Genomic DNA, 13,496 nt, shown 5'->3' with positions numbered 1-13,496 from the left:
ATAATATTCTCCGGACCTCTCCAGCTTCGTCTGCCAAACCACTCTGGTACATGCCCGCCATTTTAGTCGCGTAGATCTTCGAACTTTAATCGCCGAATTTCGTCGGTGAACAGGGTAAACACACTGTTTTCTCGAACTTTCTTGGTTCTTTGCAGCACAAATGATCGCTCAAGGTGTACCATTTCGTTTTTACGACAAGCAATGGCGAAAAAATACGAACTAACATGGCGGAGATTCTTAGTATCGACACATTGTCGCGGACGAAAATAAAGTAAATTGATCATGTTCGTGGTTTCCAAATTCATATCTGCCGCGAAAACTGATCTTTGGTGAAATGGACAACGCTGACAGATGATCTGACAGATTGGATTAGTGTACACACTCTTGGTGCGCAAAGGAATGTGTGAAACTAATTAGGGATTAGTTACTTGAGCTCAAAGCGTCTTCGTTTCCATGACGAAAAGGGGTCCCTGGTGCGTGCAATAAGAATCGGGCTCTGGCTTCTTATGAAAAGAGGCCAAAAAGCCATTGTTATATGAGAAATATAAATACTTTGTTGCAATCAATGTACTCGTTAAACTCAACATAACTTCAAAAATAGATAAAACATAAAAATAATAAAAATAAAAATAAAAGATGAAAATCCTTCACAATGAAACGACCTTTTATGGTTTGGATCGCTTTTATATCAATTTGTTGCTCAAAAGTTGCCAAGAAAGGCAAAAGTTGCCCTACGTTGCTGGTACTACAAAAAGTTGCTCAAAACGCTAAAAGTTGCTCAAAAGTTGCCGAGCACAATCTATTTGTGCCTAGTATGCATGCGATTACTTGATTCGCCAAATGATCAGTATGCGCAGTACAATTCGATTTTCGCATTCTCCTTGTTTTTTTAGTCGTAGGCCCGGCAGGTCAGTGAAATAAGGTTAGGTGATTTGGTTGATCCTGGTTCATGCAACACTCTTCCTGGATATTTGGTAAAATCACCGAAGGTTCTCTTTGGCTGCGTTTTTTGGGCTCGATGATTATATTTAGTTATATGAAAACCGCTTGGTTTAGATGAGAGTCGATGAGAGTCCAAAATTCCTGATCACCAGTATCCTATGCTATGTTTGCACCTGTCTAAGACAAAGTTCAAGGTTTTGTTGACCGCTTCACGTAGACGTCCTCAAGCTTTAAAAAGATTGCAAGTTTCTCTATCTCATTTTGATTTCCGTTGGAGTTCTTATTTCCGTTGGTATTTCATGCAATTACTTCATTCGTCGACTGAGTGACCAGCAATACTAGTCGATCTTCGCATTCTCCTTGTTTTTTTAGTCGTAAGCGCGGCAGGTCAGTGAAATAGGGTTAGGTGATTTGGCTGATCCTGGTTCATGCAAAACTCTTCGTGGATATTTGGTAAAATCACCGAAGGTTCTCTTCGGCTGCGTTTTTTGGGCTCGATGATTATAGTAGGTTATATGAAAACCCGCTTGGTTTAAATGAGAGTTGATGAGAGTCCAAAATTCCTGATCACCAGTATCCCATGCAAGGGTTTGTGTGCACTTGTGTGATCCAAATTTTCCAGTCATTTTGACCGCACAGGTGAAAGTTCTCAAGTTCCTCAAAGATAACACGTTTTCTATCGGCCATTTTAATTTCCGTCGGAGTTCTCGTTTCCGTTGGTATTTCATGCAGTTACTTGATTCGTCAATTGACCAGCAGTACAAGACGATATTCGCATTCTCCTTGTTTTTTTTTAGTCGTAAGCACACTGCAGGTTAGTGAAATAGGGTTAGGTGATTTGGCTGATCCTGGTTCATGCAACACTTTTCGTGGATATTTGGTAAAATCACCGAAGGTTTTCTTCGGCTGCGTTTTTTTGGGCTCGATGATTATAGTAGGTTATATGAAAACCGCTTGGTTTAAATGAGAGTCGATGAGAGTCCAAAATTCCTGATCACCAGTATCCCAGGCAAGAGTTTGTGTGCACTTGTATAAACCAAATTTCCCAGTCATGTTGTCCGCTCAGGTTAAATTTTTCAAGTTCCTCAAAAAAACATTCTCTAGGTCATTTTAAGTTCCATCCGAGCCTCTTTTTAGCTGGTATTTCCGTGTTTATCTGTCTCAACTGTCAGATACAATCGATCTCCGTTTATTCTTAGTAAGGAAAAGATCAAACCTTCCGCTGTGTTACAAGGGACTTTCTGATGTTGCGTGTTTTTTTTTTGAAAACAGCACCATGAGCGTGGTATATATTAGTTAAGTATGTCAGATACATTCCATGTGTATGATCTTTTATGTAGTTAGTTGTAGACTGTTTCTAACAATCTTTGTTTTTTTGTGTGGAATAACAACCATGGTAATGAGAATCACGGCAAACAAGATTGCCCCGTCTGGAAATAAAGTCATGGTTTAAATCTCTGGTATGTTGGACCTTCCAAGATAAATTTATCTAAAGTAATTGTTGTCATTACTAGCTTCTTTGTTCTCTCTGTTAATGTCAATTAACTAAATTACTGGCAGTTTGTATTCAAACCTGAGGTTTAAGTGATGGGATCAAGTCCAAAATTCCTGATCACCAGTATCCCATGCAAGGGTTTGTGTGCACTTGTTTGATTCAAATTTCCCAGTCATGTTGTGCGCTCAGGTGAAAGTTGTCAGGTTCCCCAAATATAACACGTTTTTTCAAGGCTCATTTCAGTTGGTATTTCACGTGTTTACCTGATTCGTCAACTGATCAGCAATAGAAGTCGATCTCCGTCTTTTTGGTTCTTAGTAAGGAAAAAACAGACATTGTAAGTGTTCTTTAGCGTTGTTTAACAAATGACAACGACTCTTCTCCTGGTTTAATTGTTGCGTCTTTTTTGGAAACAGTAACATTTTAGCGTGATATATATTAGTTAATTATGTCAGATACATTCCACGTGTAGTAGATGATCTTTTATGACAAGCTTTAGTAGAAAGTGAATATAACTTTACAAAAATTGTAGTTAGTTCTGGACTGTTTCTAACAATCTTTGTTTTTTTGTTTAATAACAACCATGATAATGAGAATCACGAAGCAAGCAAGATTGTCCCGCCTGGAAATGGAGTCATGGTTTTAAATCTCTGGTATGTTGGACCTTCCAAGATGAAATTATATAAAGTAATTGTTGTCATTACCAGCTTCTTTGTTCTATCGTTTGGCAGTTTGTATTTCACTAATCACAGTGAGGTTTACAGTGATGGCATCAAGAGTTTTAACATTTACAATCATTAGAGCCACGTAACATTATATTATTTCAATGCATTTATCTATGATAATCTAATTATGTTTTTCTTTAACGTGTTTGCCTCAGGTGCAAAATGGAAGAGCAAGGTGCAACTTTGTTTTATGTCATTTTTGCTATTTAGAATCATGATGGTGTCGTTATAGAATATTAGCATTCTACTTGTGGTTATTTTAACCGTTAGCGCAGCGGGTCAGTGAAATTGGGTTAGGTGGTTTGGCTGTTCTGTTTTCTGACTTCAGAAAAAGTGTGTGTGTGGCAAACAGACGAAATGCAGCCACGGTTAACTGGACAAGTAGTACCCCCTGGTGCACCTTTTTATTTTCGGACAACAACAGTGAATGGTGGTCGTGGTGGAAATATGTAAGCAATTTTTTAATTCTTCATTCACCCAATATGACAATAATATATTTCTAAATCCATTCCTATGCCCAGGCTGGTTTAGCGTGCATACTGTGATGGTCTGATCATGAGGGCCCAAAGTACCGCATTTATTCGTTTAAGTGCCCAACCTCGAATAAGCGCCCACTTCGAATAAGCGCCCACCCTGAAGGTAGGAAAAGTTAATAAGCGCCCACCCCCTCCCCCCAAGAAACTGAAGTGCACAAGAGGAGTATCAATGAAATTGAGATCGACTTAGTATTAATAAGAGACTTCCCCGAAGACCGAGTTTTGTTAGTATTTTACAGAAAGCTTCAGTGAACAGTTAAAATCTCTTTGGTCATATCAGGTTTGTTTTTTTGTTGTTTTGTTGCATTACTACTCTTGCTGAAATGGTGAAATTAATAGCGCCCAGCCTCGAATAGCGCCCAACTCGAATGAGCGCCCACTCTAAAATTCCAAAAATTTAAAAAAGCGCCCAGGGCGCTTTATCGAATAAATACGGCAATCGTCACTTCCCAGATGCTGCAACATTGTTTCTTTTGGTGTACCTAATGTGGCCTTACAGAAAAAGACTTTCTTATGCTAATTCAATTCCTTGGAAAAAGGTAATTTAGAAATACCATTAAATAATACCATTAAATAATGGTACAATTACTAAAAAAAAAGCTAAACACCACCTTGATGCAATGTTGACATTCATATGAGTATTACTCAATAAATTTCCCGCTTTATAGTATCTTCTTTACTATAACACATAATTTGATTCATTCATTTCAGATACAAGCTCAATGCCCTCACATTCTTCTCAAGCCTTAACTACACCTGCAAGATATCTGTATGGGGCCAATGGATGTCCTATGATGGCTTGAAAGAGAGCAAAGTCCAGGAACAGGCCTGACTCCTTTTATAAGTGGGACGGGGTCCCCCTCTCACTGTAGACTGTTCACAGTCCCCTATTATTTCGTAAAGTCGTAGAGATCGATCGTTCAGTCCGACGGGTCGCCATCTTTTTTTTCCGTAAAGTCGTACAGATCCGCCCCACCCACGGGGCTTTAGCACTCTCCCCAGTTTTCGCTCGCGTTTGTGAACCAAGATGGCTGCCCGTCAGACTGAACGAACGATCTTTACGACTTCACGGAAAAATGGGGGACTGTGAACAGTCTACTCTCACTGTTTTTCCCTTCAGTGCTAAATACAGTCAACTTCCACTTTAACGGAAACCTTCGAGACCACAATTTTGTTTCTGAAATCGAGATAATCATAAGTAGCAGGAGCTATTTTCAGTAGAAATATTATTCGCCTGGACGTGACTTCTGTCCGTAATAACAGGGTATCCGTAATATTAAGACGTCTATAAGAGAGGGAGTTGACTGTTGCTACACTGTATTACAACTTTACAATTAAGTATTAACAATTTGATTAACAATGTAATGCCTTCTTTTCCAACCCCATTCAACCACAAAAACAAAATAGTGAAGAAAGGTGCAGCCGAAAAAATACCATGCATGCATACACGTACCCCAAGAAAAATTATTTGTGAATCAAGCGATTGGAAAAATTTCTGCCGACGCCAAATCATACAGCCCCATCCCCCCCAACCCCCTTGCGCTCCCAAATAACGTATCAAAATTACTTATAACAGTTGCCGCTTGCGTTAAAAGAACGTTTATTTCGATCTTGATACTGTTCTCATGCGCTCACAAATGGCGTTTTTAGCTTTCAAGATATATCTGCCTTGCACTCACATATAACGGTTTCAGATTACTTATAACAATTGCCACTTGCGTTAAAAGAACGTTTCTACGTTACTGATGGTCTGCCCTACAAATGGATTGTATAGCATATTTTACTGTTCCCGCGCGCTCACCACCGCGGGGGGGAGGGGGGGGGGGGGGGGGGGGGGTACTCCCATATGTGGCCTATATAGGTATGTGCCGCCCGATAGGGTATGGTTTTTGAGGTCCTCGTTCCTTAAATAGGGTATCATTTTTGCTCCTTTTGGCAATGTGTTCCCGGTGTGATCCTTAGATAGGGTACCTAAATTCTATTAACTAAAATAAACGCCCAGCTAAACGAAAAAAAGGTATCTTAAAACTGAATTTTCTTTTCAGGTATTAGAAAAGCGATTTTATAAAGATTTGTGTCCTGCCGTGCACGGTTGGGTCGTCACGGAACGCTTCTCCTCCCCTTGAATAGGGTATTTTCGGTTTTGGGCCTTAAAAAATCAATTTTCGCTTTCTTTATCCTTAAATAGGGTCAGGGTTTAAGAACCTTAGCGGCACACCCCTATCCGAAATTTATGGGAGTACCCCCCCCCCCCACCAGGGGCTTACAAATGACGTTTTAAGCTTACACTTTTGTATTTTTCTTGCGCTTACATATAGCGGTTTCAGCTTAGATATCACAGTTTTCGTGCGCTCACAATTTACGTTTTCATTTTTATTGTTGTCTTTTTCTTGCGCTCACAAATGACGATTTTAGCGTTTCCTTTTATTTGCATGGCCTAACAAACAAAGTTTTTTGCTTACTCGTTACAGTTTCCGCGAGCTCCAAAATGACGTTTTTAGCTTACTTTATACTGCTGCCGTGCTCTCAGAAACGATGTTTGGTGCTTACTTGTTATCTTTTCCTTTCGCTCACAAAATGATGGTTGTAGCTTGTTATATTTGCAGTGTGCACACAAATGACCTTTTTTTGCTTATTTGTTACAGTTTCCACTGATGAGCTTACAAATAACATTTCTAGCCTAGTTTTATCGCCTGGAGCAAAAAAATGACGTTTTAAGCATCCTTGTTACAGTAACAGCGCGCTTAAACAAGACTTTTCTAACCTACTCTTTAATGTCGCTACCCTCAGCTCGAAAGTACGTTTTTAGTTTACGTGTAACAGTTTCTGCGCACTAAAAAGAGACGAATGTACCCTTCATGTTGCTTTTGCCATGCACCCACAAATGACGTCTTCAGCTTACTTGAAATATACGATCACGCTCTGCGCCAGACGTTTTGAGCTTTATACTTGATATATTACTCTTTCGATCACAAATGACGTTATTAGGTTAATTGATATACCACCCTTGCGCTCACAAATGATGTTATAATCTTCCTTGATAAACTTGCCTTGCACCCACAAATAACGCTTTGAGCTAACATGATATAAAAGACTTGCCCTAGCAAATGGCGTTTTGTGCTTACTTGATATATAAGCCTTGCGGTCGCTAATGACGTTTTGTGCTTACTTGATATATAAGCCTTGCACTTACAAATGATGTTTTGTGCTTAATTAAAATATATGTCTTGCGCTCACAAATGACGTTTTGTGCTCAGTACTTGATATATAAGCCTTGCGCCTACAAATGATATTTTGTGCTAATTGATATAAAAACCTTGCGCGTACAAATGGTATATTGCTTACTTGGTATATGAGCTTTGCGCTCACAAATGACGTTTTGTTCTTACTTGGTATATAAGCCTTGCGCTCACAAATGACGTTTTGTTCTTACTTGGTATATAAGCATTGCGCTCACAAATGACGTTTTGTTCTTACTTGGTATAAAAGCATTGCGCTCACAAATGACGTTTTATTCTTACTTGGTATATAAGCCTTGCCCTCGCAAATGACGTTTTATTCTTAAGCTTACTTGGTATATAAGCATTGCGCTCGCAAATGACGTTTTGTTCTTACTTGGAATATAAGCCTTGCGCTCACAAATGATGTTTTGTTCTTACTTGGTATATAAGCCTCGCGCTCACAAATGATGTTTTGTTCTTACTTGGTATATAAGCCTTGCGCTCACAAATAACGTTTTGTTCTTACTTGGTATATAAGCCTTGCGCTCACAAATGACGTTTTGTTCTTACTTGGTATATAAGCCTTGCGCTCACAAATGGCGTTTTGTTCTTACTTGGTATATAAGCCTTGCGCTCACAAATGACGTTTTGTTCTTACTTGGAATATAAGCCTTGCGCTCACAAATGATGTTTTGTTCTTACTTGGTATATAAGCATTGCGCTCACAAATGATGTTTTTTTCTTACTTGGTATATAAGCCTTGCGCTCACAAATGACGTTTTGTTCTTACTTGGTATATAAACCTTGCGCTCACAAATGACGTCTTTTTCTTACTTGGTATATAAACCTTGCACTCATAAATGGTATATTGCTTACTTGGTATATAAACCTTGCGCTCACAAATGGTATATTGCTTACTTGGTATATAAGCATTGCGCTCACAAATGACGTTTTGTTCTTACTTGGTATATAAGCATTGCGCTCACAAATGACGTTTTGTTCTTACTTGGTATATAAGCATTGCGCTCACAAATGACGTTTTGTTCTTACTTGGTATATAAACCTTGCGCTCACAAATGGTATATTGCTTACTTGGTATATAAGCATTGCGCTCACAAATGACGTTTTGTTCTTACTTGGTATATAAGCATTGCGCTCACAAAAGACGTTTTGTTCTTACTTGGTATATAAGCATTGCGCTCACAAATGACGTTTTGCGCTTACTTGGTATACAAGCCTTTTGCTCACAAATGATGTTTTGTTCTTACTTGGTATATAAGCCTTGTGCTCACAAATGACGTTTTGTTCTTACTTGGTATATAAGCATTGCGCTCACAAATGACGTTTTGTTCTTACTTGGTATATAAGCATTGCGCTCACAAATGACGTTTTTCGCTTACTTGGTATATAAGCATTGCGCTCACAAATGACGTTTTGCTCTTACTTGGTATATAAGCATTGCGCTCAAAAAAGACGATTTGTTCTTACTTGGTATATAAGCATTGCGCTCACAAATGATGTTTTGTGCTTACTTGGTATATAAGCATTGCGCTCACAAATGACGTTTTGTTCTTACTTGGTATATAAGCATTGCGCTCACAAATGACGTTTTGCGCTTACTTGTTATATAAGCATTGCGCTCACAAATGACGTTTTGCGCTTACTTGGTATATAAGCATTGCGCTCACAAATGACGTTTTGTTCTTACTTGGTATATAAGCATGGCGCTTACAAATGACGTTTTGTTCTTACTTGATATATAAACCTTGCGCTCACAAATGACGTTTTGCGCCTACTTGGTATATAAGCATTGCGCTCACAAATGATGTTTTTTTCTTACTTGGTATATAAGCCTTGCGCTCACAAATGGCGTTTTGTTTTTACTTGGTATATAAACCTTGCACTCAGAAATGACGTTTTGTTCTTACTTGGTATATAAGCCTTGCGCTCACAAATGACGTTTGGTTCTTACTTGGTATATAAGCATTGCGCTCACAAATGACGTTTTGTTATTACTTGGTATATAAGCCTTGCGCTCACAAATAACGTTTTGTGCTTACTTGGTATATAAGCCTTGTGCTCACAAATGATGTTTTATTCTTAGTTGGTATATAAACCTTGCACTCACAAATGACGTTTTGTTCTTACTTGGAATATAAACCTTGCGCTCAAAAATGACGTTTTGTTCTTACTTGGTATATAAGCCTTGCGCTCACAAATGACCCTTTGTTCTTACTTGGTATAAAAACCTTGCGCTCACAAATGGTATATTGTCTTACTTGGTATATAAGCATTGCGCTCACAAATAAGGTTTTGTTCTTACTTGGTATATAAGCATTGCGCTCACAAATGACGTTTTGTTCTTACTTGGTATATAAGCATTGCGCTCACAAATGACGTTTTGTTCTTACTTGGTATATAAGCATTGCGCTCACAAATGACGTTTTTCTCTTACTTGGTATATAAGCATTGCGCTCACAAAAGACGTTTTGTTCTTACTTGGTATATAAGCATTGCGCTCACAAATGACGTTTTGTTCTTACTTGGTATATAAGCATTGCGCTCACAAATGACGTTTTGTTCTTACTTGGTATATAACCATTGCGCTCACAACTGACGTTTTGTTCTTACTTGTTATATAAGCATTGCGCTCACAAATGACGTTTTGCGCTTACTTGGTATATAAGCATTGCGCTCACAAATGACGTTTTGTTCTTACTTGGTATATAAGCATTGCGCTCACAAATGACGTTTTGTTCTTACTTGGTATATAAACCTTGCGCTCACAAATGACGTCTTGCGCCTACTTGGTATATAAGCATTGCGCTCACAAATGATGTTTTTTCTTACTTGGTATATAAGCCTAGTGCTCACAAATGACGTTTTGTTTTTAGTTGGTATATAAACCTTGCGCTCAAAAATGACGTTTTGTTCTTACTTGGTATATAAGCCTTGCGCTCACAAATGACGTTTTGTTCTTACTTGGTATATAAGCATTGCGCTCACAAATGACGTTTTGTTCTTACTTGGTATATAAGCCTTGCGCTCGCAAATGACGTTTTGTTCTTACTTGCTATATAAGCATTGCGCTCACAAATGACGTTTTGTTCTTACTTGGTATATAAGCCTTGCGCTCACAAATGACGTTTTGTTCTTACTTGGTATATAAGCCTTGCGCTCACAAATGACGTTTTGTTCTTACTTGGTATATAAGCATTGCGCTCACAAATGACGTTTTGTTCTTACTTGGTATATAAGCCTTGCGCTCACAAATGACGTTTTATTCTAACTTTGTATATAAGCCTTGCGCTCACAAATGACGTTTTGTTCTTACTTGGTATATAAGCTTTGCGCTCACAAATGACGTTTTGTTCCTACTTGGTATATAAGCCTTGTGCTCACAAATGACGTTTTATTCTAACTTGGTATATAAGCATGGCGCTCACAAATGACGTTTTGTTCTTACTTGGTATATAAGCATTGCGCTCACAAATGACGTTTTGTTCTTACTTGGTATATAAGCCTTGCGCTCACAAATGACGTTTTGTTCTTACTTGGTATATAAGCCTTGCGCCCACAAATGATGCTTTGTTCTTACTTGGTATATAAGCTTTGCGCTCACAAATGACGGTATATTTTTACTTGGTATATAAGCCTTGCGCTCACAAATCACGTTTTGTTCTTACTTGGTATATAAGCCTTGCGCTCGCAAATAACGTTTTGTGCTTACTTGGTATATAAGCCTTGTGTTCACAAATGATGTTTTGTTCATACTTGGTATATAAGCATTGCGCTCACAAATGACGTTTTGTTCTTACTTGGTATATAAGCATTGCGCTCACAAATGATGTTTTGTTCTTACTTGGTATATAAGCCTTGCGCTCACAAATGACGTTTTGTTCTTACTTGGTATATAAGCCTTGCGCTCAAAAATGACGTTTTGTTCTTACTTGGTATATAAGCCTTGCGCTCACAAATGACGTTTTGTTCTTACTTGGTATATAAGCATTGCGCTCACAAATGACGTTTTGTTCTTACTTGGAATATAAGCATTGCGTTCACAAATAACGTTTTGTTCTTACTTGGTATATAAGCATTGCGCTCACAAATGACGTTTTGTTCTTACTTGGTACATAAGCATTGCGCTCACAAATGACGTTTTTCTCTTACTTGGTATATAAGCATTGCGCTCACAAATGACGTTTTGTTCTTACTTGGTATATAAGCATTGCGCTCACAAAAGACGTTTTGTTCTTACTTGGTATATAAGCATTGCGCTCACAAATGACGTTTTGTGCTTACTTGGTATATAAGCATTGCGCTCACAAATGACGTTTTGTTCTTACTTGGTATATAAGCATTGCGCTCACAAATGACGTTTTGTTCTTACTTGGTATATAAGCATTGCGCTCACAAATGACGTTTTGTTCTTACTTGGTATATAAGCATTGCGCTCACAAAAGACGTTTTGTTCTTACTTGGTATATAAGCATTGCGCTCACAAATGACGTTTTGCTCTTACTTGGTATATAAGCATTGCGCTCACAAATGACGTTTTGTTCTTACTTGTTATATAAGCATTGCGCTCACAAATGACGTTTTGTTCTTACTTGGTATATAAGCATTGCGCTCACAAATGACGTTTTGTTCTTACTTGGTATATAAGCATTGCGCTCACAAATGACGTTTTGTTCTTACTTGGTATATAAACCTTGCGCTCACAAATGACGTCTTGCGCCTACTTGGTATATAAGCATTGCGCTCACAAATGATGTTTTGTTCTTACTTGGTATATAAGCCTAGTGCTCACAAATGACGTTTTGTTTTTACTTGGTATATAAACCTTGCGCTCAAAAATGACGTTTTGTTCTTACTTGGTATATAAGCCTTGCGCTCACAAATGACGTTTTGTTCTTACTTGGTATATAAGCATTGTGCTCACAAATGACGTTTTGTTCTTACTTGGTATATAAGCCTTGTGCTCACAAATGACGTTTTGTTCTTACTTGCTATATAAGCATTGCGCTCACAAATGACGTTTTGTTCTTACTTGGTATATAAACCTTGCGCTCACAAATGACGTTTTGTTCTTACTTGGTATATAAGCCTTGCGCTCACAAATGACGTTTTGTTCTTACTTGGTATATAAGCATTGCGCTCACAAATGACGTTTTGTTCTTACTTGGTATATAAACCTTGCGCTCACAAATGACGTTTTATTCTAACTTTGTATATAAGCCTTGCGCTCACAAGTGACGTTTTGTTCTTACTTGGTATATAAGCTTTGCGCTCACAAATGACGTTTTGCGCCTACTTGGTATATAAGCCTTGTGCTCACAAATGACGTTTTATTCTAACTTGGTATATAAGCATGGCGCTCACAAATGACGTTTTGTTCTTACTTGGTATATAAGCATTGCGCTCACAAATGACGTTTTGTTCTTACTTGGTATGTAAACCTTGCGCTCACAAATGACGTTTTGTTCTTACTTGGTATATAAGCCTTGTGCTCACAAATGATGTTTTGTTCTTACTTGGTATATAAGCTTTGTGCTCACAAATGACGGTATGTTTTTACTTGGTATATAAGCCTTGCGCTCACAAATGACGTTTTGTTCTTACTTGGTATATAAGCCTTGTGCTCGCAAATGACGTTTTGTGCTTACTTGGTATATAAGCCTTGTGTTCACAAATGATGTTTTGTTCTTACTTGGTATATAAGCCTTGCCCTTACAAATGACGTTTTGTTCTTACTTGGTATATAAGCATTGCGCTCACAAATGATGTTTTGTTCTTACTTGGTATATAAGCCTTGCGCTCACAAATGACGTTTTGTTCTTACTTGGTATATAAGCCTTGCGCTCACAAATGACGCTTTGTTCTTACTTGGTATATAAGCCTTGCGCTCACAAATAACGTTTTGTTCTTACTTGGTATATAAGCATTGCGCTCACAAATGACGTTTTGTTCTTACTTGGTATATAAACCTTGTTCTCACAAATGACGTTTTGTTCTTTCTTGGTATATAAGCCTTGCGCTCAAAAATGACGTTTTGTTCTTACTTGGTATATAAACCTTGTGCTCACAAATGACGTTTTGTTCTTTCTTGGTATATAAACCTTGCACTCAAAAATGACGTTTTGTTCTTACTTGGTATATAAGCCTTGCGCTCACAAATGACGTTTTGTTCTTACTTGGTATATAAGCATTGCGCTCACAAATGACTTTTTGTTCTTACTTGGTATATAAACCTTGCGCTCACAAATGACGTTTTGTTCTTACTTGGTATATAAACCTTGCGCTCACAAATGGTATATTGTTCTTACTTGGTATATAAACCTTGCTCTCACAAATGGTATATTGTCTTACTTGGTATATAAGCATTGCACTCGCAAATGACGTTTTGTTCTTACTTGGTATATAAGCATTGCGCTCACAAATGACGTTTTGTTCTTACTTGGTATATAAGCATTGCGCTCACAAATGACGTTTTGTTCTTACTTGGTATATAAGCATTGCGCTCACAAATGACGTTTTGTTCTTACTTGGTATATAAGCCTTGCGCTCACAAATGACG

At 38.1% G+C, this 13,496-nt stretch overlaps 1 long non-coding RNA gene across 1 annotated transcript; it reads left to right on the top strand.

Moving 5' to 3' along the window:
• The first annotated feature begins 2,955 nt into the window (after positions 1-2,955).
• Positions 2,956-4,570, top strand: LOC144666055 (uncharacterized). Its single transcript, XR_013573107.1, has 3 exons — positions 2,956-3,090; positions 3,318-3,611; positions 4,410-4,570. It is a non-coding gene; the product is annotated as an uncharacterized LOC144666055 (long non-coding RNA).
• The last annotated feature ends 8,926 nt before the right edge of the window (positions 4,571-13,496 follow it).

The sequence above is a fragment of the Oculina patagonica genome, chromosome 9 (genome assembly GCF_052425735.1).
Source record: "Oculina patagonica isolate OP01 chromosome 9, crgOcupat, whole genome shotgun sequence".
In the NCBI taxonomy this organism is placed as follows: Eukaryota; Metazoa; Cnidaria; class Anthozoa; order Scleractinia; family Oculinidae; genus Oculina; species Oculina patagonica.
Note: the sequence above shows the minus strand (reverse complement) of the source record. Positions and strands in the feature narration are given on the sequence as shown.